The sequence below is a fragment of the Diprion similis genome, chromosome 14 (genome assembly GCF_021155765.1).
Source record: "Diprion similis isolate iyDipSimi1 chromosome 14, iyDipSimi1.1, whole genome shotgun sequence".
In the NCBI taxonomy this organism is placed as follows: Eukaryota; Metazoa; Arthropoda; class Insecta; order Hymenoptera; family Diprionidae; genus Diprion; species Diprion similis.
Genome location: NC_060118.1, coordinates 6,195,935 through 6,207,160, shown reverse-complemented (window position 1 = coordinate 6,207,160; position 11,226 = coordinate 6,195,935). Strand labels below are relative to the sequence as shown.

Genomic DNA, 11,226 nt, shown 5'->3' with positions numbered 1-11,226 from the left:
AAGAAAACGTGACCTTTTTGGTCTGTTGAAAAAATGTTGCTTCTGAAATTCGCTGAGAAAATACACAAACGCATAAAATTAAATCATAGGATAAAAAAATCGAGAAAAATTATTCGAAGTTACATGAGCGTTAGAACAGCCAAATAACGCATAAATTATTGGACAAGTACAAGTAAAGTATCGATTAATAAAACTCACGTGCGGATCTGAGGTAAGACCAGTTGCGAGGTATTTTTACAAGCTTCGACGCAACTTCGACGAAGCTTCCGGATCTTTTCGCGAAGTTCGGGACTGTCGCGTGGTTGACCAATGTTAATTAACAAGTCCCGGAACTGGGCGACCTGGCTGTTTATGTCTTGAATTTGCTGGAAGTACACAATATTAATTTGAGGTTATTTCATGTACGGTGATCACGCCCTAAGTATGTGAAAAAATATGGTATGATGAACTTGTTCAAGTGTGATAAGACATTATTTTTCCATTTCGGGTGCAAGAATGTCGTATTCGGGGAGGATTTTCTTCAGAGGGAGAAGCTCGTGCCTAGTGGCAACCGCTGAACAAAATAGGAACAATAATTTTCTTATATTCGTGATGATGCCTGAAGGATTCAACGAAGTTAAAAGTAAAAAAATGGAAGGGGAATGAAGTTAAAAGTTTATCATTTTTCAGATTGTATACACGATAAAGTATGCAATCATTTCTGATGCAATTACGAATTGACTCAAATAGACGTTCAACATTGATTTAAAATGAGTACCAAATAAGAAGTTTAAGATGATTTTGATCATGTTTTGACATCACAATTCGAAGTATCAAACATGTCGGTATAGATTTAGCGCAGAGCGTTATAGCGCTTTAGAGCTATATGATATATCGATTCATTAATGTATACATAACGTGATAAATAAAATTGTATGTATTTGTTGCGTAGCTATAAATGGATTATTCGTACCACTGGATAGCGGGCTATCAATTCATTTTTAACGATTATATTGGTTATAACTTGCGTACTGCGGATGCATCAGACGACTACAGTCCCAGTGAAAAATATTCTGAGTGTAAAAAATTACGAAACGAAAATTAAAGAAGTGTAAGTAAAGTGGATCGAGTTGAATTTGAATTTGAATATCCACTTGACAGCTTTGAAAGAGTCAAAATTACAACATAACCAACTTTTCTGAGAGATTCCACCAATCAACGATTGTCTTAAGACTAAAAACGAGTATTTTGCCCAAAGTCCATTAATTACAGCTCGTGTGGTTCGTAAATTTTCGGCAAAAGAGATAGGTTTTTGATCAAAATAATTCATTTCTTCATATAACGTTTTTTTTACTTTTTAATAGTCGTTTCGGATTCAAAGGCAAAATTTATTGATTAGATTTAATTCGTTGGAATTACGTTTTCGAAAGAATTGAAATGTAATTTGAGAAAAATTCGACTGACTAAAAGTATGACAATGGGTTTAAGTATCTTTCAATTTCAGTAAAATAATAATAATCGTACGATTTCTTTTTTTGGCGATTATTCCTCTGAAACAAGGCGCATTAAAACAACTAAAACAGTTACACTGTTTTGGAAAATGGGTGAGATGTTCTATGTTTAAGAAATATGGCAAAACGTATTTTTTAAAAAGCTTAGTTTGCTTAACAAATATTGAATTATCTATCGAAAAATCAAACAAAGATCTACAAGTAAGCAAAATTGAAATTTCTCACGAGTTGCAATGATTATAACATTTGTTAACAAATTTTCTTTGCTGTCTCACAACAACTGCAATAATTATTCATATAAGAAAAAATATATGGTGAAATCGATGGAGGTAATTAGTATTCTGTTCTACAGATCAATATGTCATATCGCGAAGTCACGTACATACATTTGAAAGAGCTGTACATCGTGTCGGTATACAAAAGCATTATTGCATACAGATCAATAAGCAATATTGCCTTTCTTTAGCGATGTGTAATTTGGTTGTTATCACTGGGAAACCAAAATACTGTGGTATTTACTCGGAGATACTCTGTACACACAAAACGATCGACACGTATAGAGGATAGCGGTTTGTATGTTTACTCTTGACCCTTGTTGCGATAATGAGTACAAGGTACCTACAGGCGTAATACACGCAAGCACTTGGTTACACACGAATAGAGTAAACGCGTTATTATGCCGAATGAATTTTGTCACCAGCGAGCTATTTCTGTACACAATTACTGGCCAATCAATGTTGCACAGAGTCAAGAAATAATTAGAGAGTCTAGGTCTTGACTCTCTGAATCAAGAAATACGCTTTAGCTACTTTACTTTGAAAAATAAAAGAAGAAAACACGGCTGTAGCTAATTTTAATATTTTTCGAATTACTCCCGTTCTGCATCGCTGTATGTAGAACTAAATCTGAGGATTATTTGTAGTTGGATTTCAAAGTAGCTCGTAAGATAATGTATTCAAATTTGATAAATCACTTGCATAAAAAATGTCGATGTAGGTATACAAAGTAATAATATGATGCAACGGGTATTTGAAGATTGTAACTCAAGTTCATTAGGTTTAATTTTATGTAAATAATATCTTTTTAGTACAGAAAAGTTTTAAACCCGAGAATTGGGCCTTTCTAGGAGTAGACTGAATCATAATTATTCCTGTGCGAATAATGTGACACTGTGTCACTTCTCTTTAAGGTCATGTAGTACTCCTACCCTTACCGACCGAGTTTGTCCGGAGTACTACATGACTTTAATGCCAAAAACGTACCATTGGTCTTGTATCGGTAATGAATTTCGATTTATCACTTTGTTCGTAATTGAATTCTGTATAACAATCTCATCACTCGTTTTATAGACGATACATTCTCGAATAAAATGAGAATTGACGTTCGTAAAAATTGGACGAGTGAAACGATTTTGCATTAGGAAAAAAAACCGATCATTAATGCGATGATACTAAAATTCTTAACCACTGAACCTTATGTACAGCTGGAATTTACAATTTATACGTTATAGTTAGGATAAAAATCCTATTCTTCGGAACGATTTTTGTGCGACAAAAACTAATGTTCGGACCTTGTTTCACCAAAAAATATCATCCCAATTTGAAACAGTCTAATGCGTGTTAGCTTCATTCACAAATGAGGTATTATTTAATATTGTTCTACGTGATTATACGAGGAAAGCATTCGATTTATTCCTAACGGTCTTCTTTTCTATGGGATCTAGGGGATTTTGGCGTCGTTGTACACATCTTACTCACGTCCAGTCCAGTGCGAGAGAGAAACGTTTTTGTAGAAAGAAGTTGCACTCCTAGCGTAGTGTGAGTATACACGGTGTGCCTAGAACTCCCGTAACACGCGCCTTTCTTCGAGGTTAAAGCCTTTATATGAGATGTGTACCAACTGTCTAAAGAAATCCCTATATTGTTAGGGAATTATTTTACTGGCGAACGCTACCCTGCTCGGTACTGTCATCGTGTATGGTTGTGGTGTGCGTTATTTAAAGTCCCGCTTATTTTTCCCCCACGCAGATTCAACGTCACAACAATTAATCACCACCAATCTAGGGTATTTTGGCGCCGTTGGTACGCGTCTTACTCACGTCCAGTCCAGCGCGAGAGAAAAACTTTTTTGGAGAGAGAAGCTGCATGTCTAGGCACATCATGTTTACTCACATCACGCCCTTTATATTAAAATACGTGTTGCACCAGCAGTGGCACGTCTTTGTCAGGTTGGCAGTTAGGTGAGCAGGTATACAGGATCTCGTTTTATTTTGGTTCAGTCGTTATATCGCTGAGTAACAAAAATGCAGCGTGGAGTTTGGACGTTGAGAGGAAAAGGAGAAAAAGGCAGAGTAAAAATAACAGGAAGTAAGAGGAGAAGAAGAAACCGAAGAAGAAGCGGTAGAAGAGTAACGGCAAGGAAAGGCAAGGAAAGACAGAAGAGACGGAAAAAATAAATGCCTGGAAACGGGTTCTTTGGCTATAGGCGAATCTATACTTCATGCCTTCTTGGACCACCAATGTCTCCAACATATCCCCGGAGGATTTTCCCTTTTCCTTTCTCCCTTTTCCCTCGAGTCGGTGGCGCAGCTTAAAATACGACATCACGCCCGACTGGAGTGAATTATCTGATTTTTGTAACTTTTCACGTAGGTACTGAGAAAATTTCATTTATTTTGATTGTTGGAAAATTTTATCAAGTGTGATCACCGTTGCCGTTGTATTACATTTTTCGGTTATTGCAACATTGAATCTGTTTGTTCAGTTGACTAGATTTTGATAGTTGGATAATTTCTTTTTTTTATTTGGTCCACATAACTATACTTTTCGATGTTTATCAAAAATAAAAATATATTTAGAGACCGACTAGCAACCATAACTAGAAATTTTTCTGGTTGCGGTGTTGAAATTGACGGGAAAGCCTTGGGATTCTCCATTTGATCCCTCAAATCGTAGAATCTAATAACGCGGATCGAACTTATACGGATTGCAAATGAAAATTGATCAATTTACATAGATATTTCAGATATTTGAGTGGCTGTAAAAAAAGATGGTATTTTTTTTATTGAACTTCAAACGGATATTTGCCAATACTTGAATCAATAGAACTATTCAGACTCTGATGCTAATTTCGCAAACTGTTTTATACATTTTTGATTATCTTGCCAATTGGCTGCCTCACTTTTTGATTATTAATCAGTACTTCTAATTCCAAGATGGCGAATGAACACGCAAACTCATGATGTCGGTAAATTTTTCTCACATGTAATAACAGGTTTTTAAATACACAGAAAACTACACATATTTTTTCTTTGCTACTGAAGGACCAGATTCTTCGTCCCAATATGGCCGGCAGAAATATGGCTTTAAATTTTCTTTAATACATTCAATTTCCATGGAAGTAGATTTTTACGTTAATTTTATTACTGAAATCGATGGAGAGAAATTTTGGATATTATAAGCAACGTTGAAAATGTTTGAAAAAAGCATGTTCGAAACACGTTTGAGCTCACCGATCACGAATCTTTCGAAAAAATTATTATATCGTCCAAGACGAAATGTTTAATCTGCGATGAATGATCTTGTTTGAGATTTTTTACGGCGTGAGTTTGCGTGTTATATAAGTTGAAAGAGCACGTCCGTCCAAATTGTATAAATAAATTTGTTCACACTTCAACTGCATATATTGGGGTAAAAGAAATATTTTGAACAACCTACTCACCCATTACACATTGTACATGTAATAAATTTTGACATTTTAATCACAAGCTATCTTCCACTTTGAAAACGAAATAATACAAGTGTCATTCTGTTTTTGAAAGAATCCAAAATATCAATTTAATAATTACATAAATATTGAGGCCCCGAAAAGTGTTCTGAAAACATTTAATTCATAGTGAAATGATGACAAAAAGGAAACAAACAAATTTGTCAATAATATAAAGAGTTCAACTGTTTCATAATTACTTTTAAACTGTAACTCGCTGTCTTGCATGCGGCATGCGATAGGCGGGCTTGTCGAATATTTCAATTAATTCATCTGAAAAGACAATTTCCGAACCATCAACTGATTGCGTATATAGCTGACGGCTGGGGGATGGAGGGGGGATGGGAACTGGCACGTTGCACCCATGGTGTAGGTATACATGGTGTGCCTAGGAGTGCAGTTTCTTTCTCCAAAAAAGTTTCTCTCTCGCACTGGACTGGACTTAAGTAAGATGTGTACCAACGGCGCCTAAATACCCTAGATCGGTGGTGATTAATTGTTGTACCGTTGAATCTGCGTGGGGAAAAAATGAGCGGGACTTTAAATAACTCACGCCACAACTATACACGATGTCATTAGCGAGCAGGTCAGCGTTCGCCAGAAAAATAATTCCCCAACAATATAGGGATTTCTTTAGACAGTTGGTACACATCTCACTTGAAGCCTTTGACCCCGAAGAAAGGGACGTGTCGTAGGAGTTCTAGGCACACCATGTAATACTCACACCACGCTAGTAGTGCAGCTTCTTTCTCCAAAACAGTTTCTCTCTCGCGCTGGACTGAACTTAAGTAAGAAGTGTACCAACGGCGCCAAAATCCCCTAGATCGGTGGTGATTAATTGTTGTACCGTTGAATCTGCGTGGGGAAAAAATGAGCGGGACTTTAAATAACTCACACCACAACTATACACGATGTCATTAGCGAGCAGGTCAGCGTTCGCCAGAAAAATAATTCCCTAACAATATAGGGATTTCTTTAGACAGTTGGTACACATCTCACTTGAAATCTTTGACATCGAAGAAAGGGACGTGTCGTAGGAGTTCTCGGCACACCATGTAATACTCACACCACGCTAGTAGTGCAGCTTCTTTCTCCAAAACAGTTTCTCTCTCGCGCTGGACTGAACTTAAGTAAGAAGTGTACCAACGGCGCCAAAATCCCCTAGATCGGTGGTGATTAATTGTTGTACCGTTGAATCTGCGTGGGGAAAAAATGAGCGGGACTTTAAATAACTCACACCACAACTATACACGATGTCATTAGCGAGCAGGTCAGCGTTCGCCAGAAAAATAATTCCCTAACAATATAGGGATTTCTTTAGACAGTTGGTACACATCTCACTTGAAATCTTTGACATCGAAGAAAGGGACGTGTCGTAGGAGTTCTAGGCACACCATGTATACTCACACCACGCGTCGCCCGTAATCGGACCCATCGGACAGAAACTGTCGCTGCCAAATCAATTTAACCATCTGGCGATCCAATTTTTTCCCACTTTTCTTCACATTTAAAAATGTAACAGGTTTTCAGTCCAGTCAACACATCGTCCAATGTGTCCAATGTGAATTACGAAATGAAAAGTAAATGAGTGAAATTTGAGTTTTTCAGTTTTTGGTTGGTAGCTATGACCAAAAAATTCAAGACTTATTTATCGACATAAAAAAGAGAAAAACAAACTTTATAAGTAACTAATGGAGATTTTGGTTATGATTTGATGTATAGAATCAAAATTTATTTATTTAAATGTAATCTCAAAAAAAAATTAAAAAATTCTGTTGATCTAATTAATTATCATTTTTTTAATAAAAGTGATTCAAATTCGAAACTGAAGTTTTTTTAATTGTTATTTACAATAAATTTTAAGGAAATAGGTGATTTTTCTTAAAATCTGATATATCGTTCGGGCTGCTACAAAAGCAAACTTCATCTAGGAAAATTATTTTTTCTTTCATTAGTTACGTGGATGAAATCAAAATTTGGCATTTAGAACCCAAATTAAAAATTCGTCTTGACCGGTGTTACATATTAATACATAATTCAATTGAGTTGAATTGAAGGTTAAAACAACGTTCTTTGAATACCGGGAAACACAACTTGAAAAAAAAAAACAATACTAATGAATTTGAACGGAAAAGGCTCAGTTATCAACAATTTTTGTGACATCATAATATTCTGCCTCTCTAATGGAAAAACTGCACCGCATATTTGATTTTGATAAATAAATTCTCATTTTGTTCATGATTGTTAATTATCGATGAATAGCTCGAATCTATATTTTTATTGAGCCTTCAATTGATCAAGAAGAACTTGTGGAAAATTGTACACAGGTTTGATGTTATAAACTATAAAGTTTTTCTTCTTCAAAGTATATTTCATTTATGCAATTTATCTAAAATTGGTTTATAAAAAAAAGAACACTCGATTTTTAATTGCTTTTTATATCTAGCGCCCAGTTTTTCGACGAAACATATCTGAACTTAATTACGATGTTGATTCTAAGCTTTGGCTTCTCAATTATTTGATTCCAGAACTTTTTGCTTCGACTGTACGCCTGATACACCCTTAAACGAGATAGTACAATTAAAAATATGGCGAAATTAATACGAAGAATTGCATGTTTTGATTCAGGGTATTATAAATAATGATGACTACACTGATTAACGTCTTTTTTTCAATTTTTTACATCTTCATCGAAATTCAGTCAATACTTATTTGGCAATTGAATTAAGAGATCATCGCACGATAAGGGTTCATCAAAACAATACATTCAAAAGCTATGGCGATTCTCTTGAAATGCGAAAAAAACCCATAAACATTAGCTTAGGTAATGATTTTAAAATCTGGAATCATTTTAAAATGGTGAATTACTTTGTTTAATCAATCCATTCAACTCTGCAATAAATCATTCTATTCAAAAGATAATCGTTTACAATCCCACTCTGACAATGTTTTCTCTTTATTCCGTTAACATCGGTGACTGTATAATTCTTTACGATTCCACTGATATTGATTTGAGTACAATAAAAACAGTAATATAGTATAAAGAACAGAAAAAAATTTATTTCAGCGAATTTTATGAGAAACAATTATCCGAAGAGTAAAATAAGCAATGATGAAGTGGAATTGAACGAGTTTATTAAATTTTTCACCGTCTTAAAGCAGTTTGAAGTAAAAAGCTTCTACCGAAGCTCTTTATTATAATTTCAGTCTCTTTTTATTGCATTTCTAAAAAAATCAGCGTAGTTAAAAAAAATTTGATAAATTGGCAAGGTTGAAAATTCTGTCATCTCCTGGCGAAACAGGCAATTAAATATTGAGTTTCAACTGTACTGCACCCTCCTCAACTCTCCACTTAGCATTCAACTCTCTCGGCTGTTTTTCAACGTGACTTCCGGAAATAAAAAAAAAATAGCAAAAAAAAAAAAAAAAAAAAGAAATGGCATGAGGTTGGTGTCTGAAAAGTTTTAATCGGGTCAAATGTTCTCCTTGAATTCTGAAGCGCGGAATGACCGCGCAGAAATTCTTTGCACCTTTTAATACCGAAAGGACTGCAGCGATGAGGGTGAGGGTGGCTGCATTATACTCTCTATTTTATACTGGAGTATATATACTGGCTGCTTTTCTGTCTCGTGTTCATCTCGCGTGACTCAGACTCGGAGCGACTCAATATTAAGCAGTCAGTTTTAAGATCCTAATTGGCAGCGTGACGGAAACCTTTTTTTTATTCTTTAAAGAATGGAGGATACATTTTATGTGAGAAAAATGGAAAAATATTACATTCAAGAAAAATTTGTTCAATGGATTGAATTTCAGTATCGAAGAAAGTTACAAGCGACAACCGAATCAAGTACATAATTATTGCATTTCTCGCGACGAAGATTTTTTTTCAATTATTATTTAATTGTTTTACTAAACTTGAAGCATTATCGTGAAATTTTATCGAAAAAATTATCTTTACCTGGAATATGATTTGTTCGTACAGGTTCATCGAAGCTTTTTTTTTTGTGTAAATTTTTTCAAAATTTTTAGATCGTATTTTTTTTACTTTTTCAAAATTTTCCAAGTACCGTTGTATCTTGAAAGCATACGATTAAACAGAAAAATGATTCAGATAAAGAAGATGCAGTTTTACATAAACTTTTTGAAAAATTTTGTTGCATAATTTTTCGAGTTGAAAAAATGATCATTTTTATAAAAAATATACGAAAATAATTTTTTTCGGTCTGTATATCAGTTTCGATTTATCTGAAAAAATTCCAGAAAATTCTCTTAGAATGTACAATAGACACATATTTTTTTTTGGAAAGCTCGATTAGTTGTTCCAAAGCTATGCTTTGTTTTATTATTAAGATTTTTTTTTTCGACAGAAATCAGTTATTATGGAAAATCATAATAATGCCTTGGAACAACTAATTGAGCCATCTAAAAAAAAAAAAAAAAAACGTGTCTATTGTACAGTTTAGATAAATTGAAACTGACATACCGACCAAAAAAAATTATTTTCGTATATTATTGATGAAAATGGTCATTTTTTCAACTCGAAAAATTACGAAACAAAATTTTTCGTAAAGTTTATTTAAAGCTGCAACTTTTTTGTCTGTATAAATATTTTTCTGTTTAGTCGTAGGCTTTCAAGATATAACGGTATTTAGAAAGTTTTGAAATTTTGAAAAGTTCAAAGAAATGAAATCCAAAAATTTTGTAACAATCCACACTACTCTTTTTTCATTAAATTAAACAATTTGACAAAATTTCAATTTTTTTTATTACATAACACGATAACAAGGCACTGTAGCTGATGCCAGAATTATTAATTCGCCATCAGCACACGTTTGGGCAAGTTATTATTAGCGCGTAGATTATAAAAGACGATAATAAATTTCCAGAATTGGTTTTGCACTTGTATGAATCGCACGAGTATAACCATCGAAGAGTATATTTTTACAATAGAAGCTTTATAGCTACCGTAGAAGGAAGATTTATGAATGTTTATAAACTCGTCCGAAAGTTTAAACCCGCCAAGTATAAGCAAGACGGGCGTCTTTAAGTTGCTGTAAGAACTGTCGAAAAAAACGCGCTGTTTTAAGGTTAAAAATATTCTCAACCCCTTAAGGACAAAAAATACATAAAAATAAAATCTCATTCACTTTACGGATCAAACTCAATGTGTTTGTAAAAAAAAATATTATATTTGCATGATAAGATGATTCGATGATGTCGTTAAAGATGAAATAAATTTTCCTTAAAAACTTAGAGCCAACCGTAAACAAAAGCTTGGATTTCAATTTTTATTTCAAACAAATTTAAAATGAAAAAAGGATCTTAGTTCAGATTTATTTCATTTCACTCAACACGCCGAAAATTTTTCAGTCATTGTTACTCCACAATGTCAATTGTTTTTTTTTATGTCCAACAATAATTAATTTAAAAAAAATCAAAATTTCAATCAGTATCAGTTCAACGTTGAAAAGAAGGATTGTGTAATAAAATCAATCTATCTACTTTATTTTTTCATTATTTTAAAGCAGTTTGAAATGAATAATCGATATTCGAACTTGCAAGTTCATAATTGAAGTATTTTTTTATCTTCTGTTTTCAGGAAAATTGTCAAAGTTTTCATGATATGTTGATTTCATCAATAAGTAATGTATGCAGCATGACTATATCTTATTGAAATTAATAACGAAGTATTGATTTTGAATTTAAGAACATCCTTAACAATGTGTAATAATTATATGGGTCTCAAGAATGCTTGGCGATGTGATGAATTCGTCGATGAAAAAATTATTCACCAAACTGATTTGGTGAATAAATTTCGCAGATTTGAAGATCGCGTTGTATAATTGTAACTTTTTTTTTTATTTATTACCAAATGTAGAGCGGAAAAATTGTTGAAAATTTAACAAAATTTACTGATTCGTATTAAAACTTACTAAAAGTTTTATCTCACGATAATCTCTCATATCGAAAA

At 33.6% G+C, this 11,226-nt stretch overlaps 1 protein-coding gene across 1 annotated transcript in view; it reads right to left on the bottom strand.

Annotated features, from left to right (window-relative positions):
* Positions 1 to 252: 252 nt before the first annotated feature.
* Positions 253 to 11,226, bottom strand: part of LOC124414558 — a 100,352-nt gene continuing 89,378 nt past the window's right edge. Inside the window, exon 13 of the mRNA XM_046895522.1 lies at positions 253 to 365. The gene's annotated coding sequence lies outside the window, so the exon portion shown is untranslated. The remainder of the gene's footprint in view (positions 366 to 11,226) is intronic.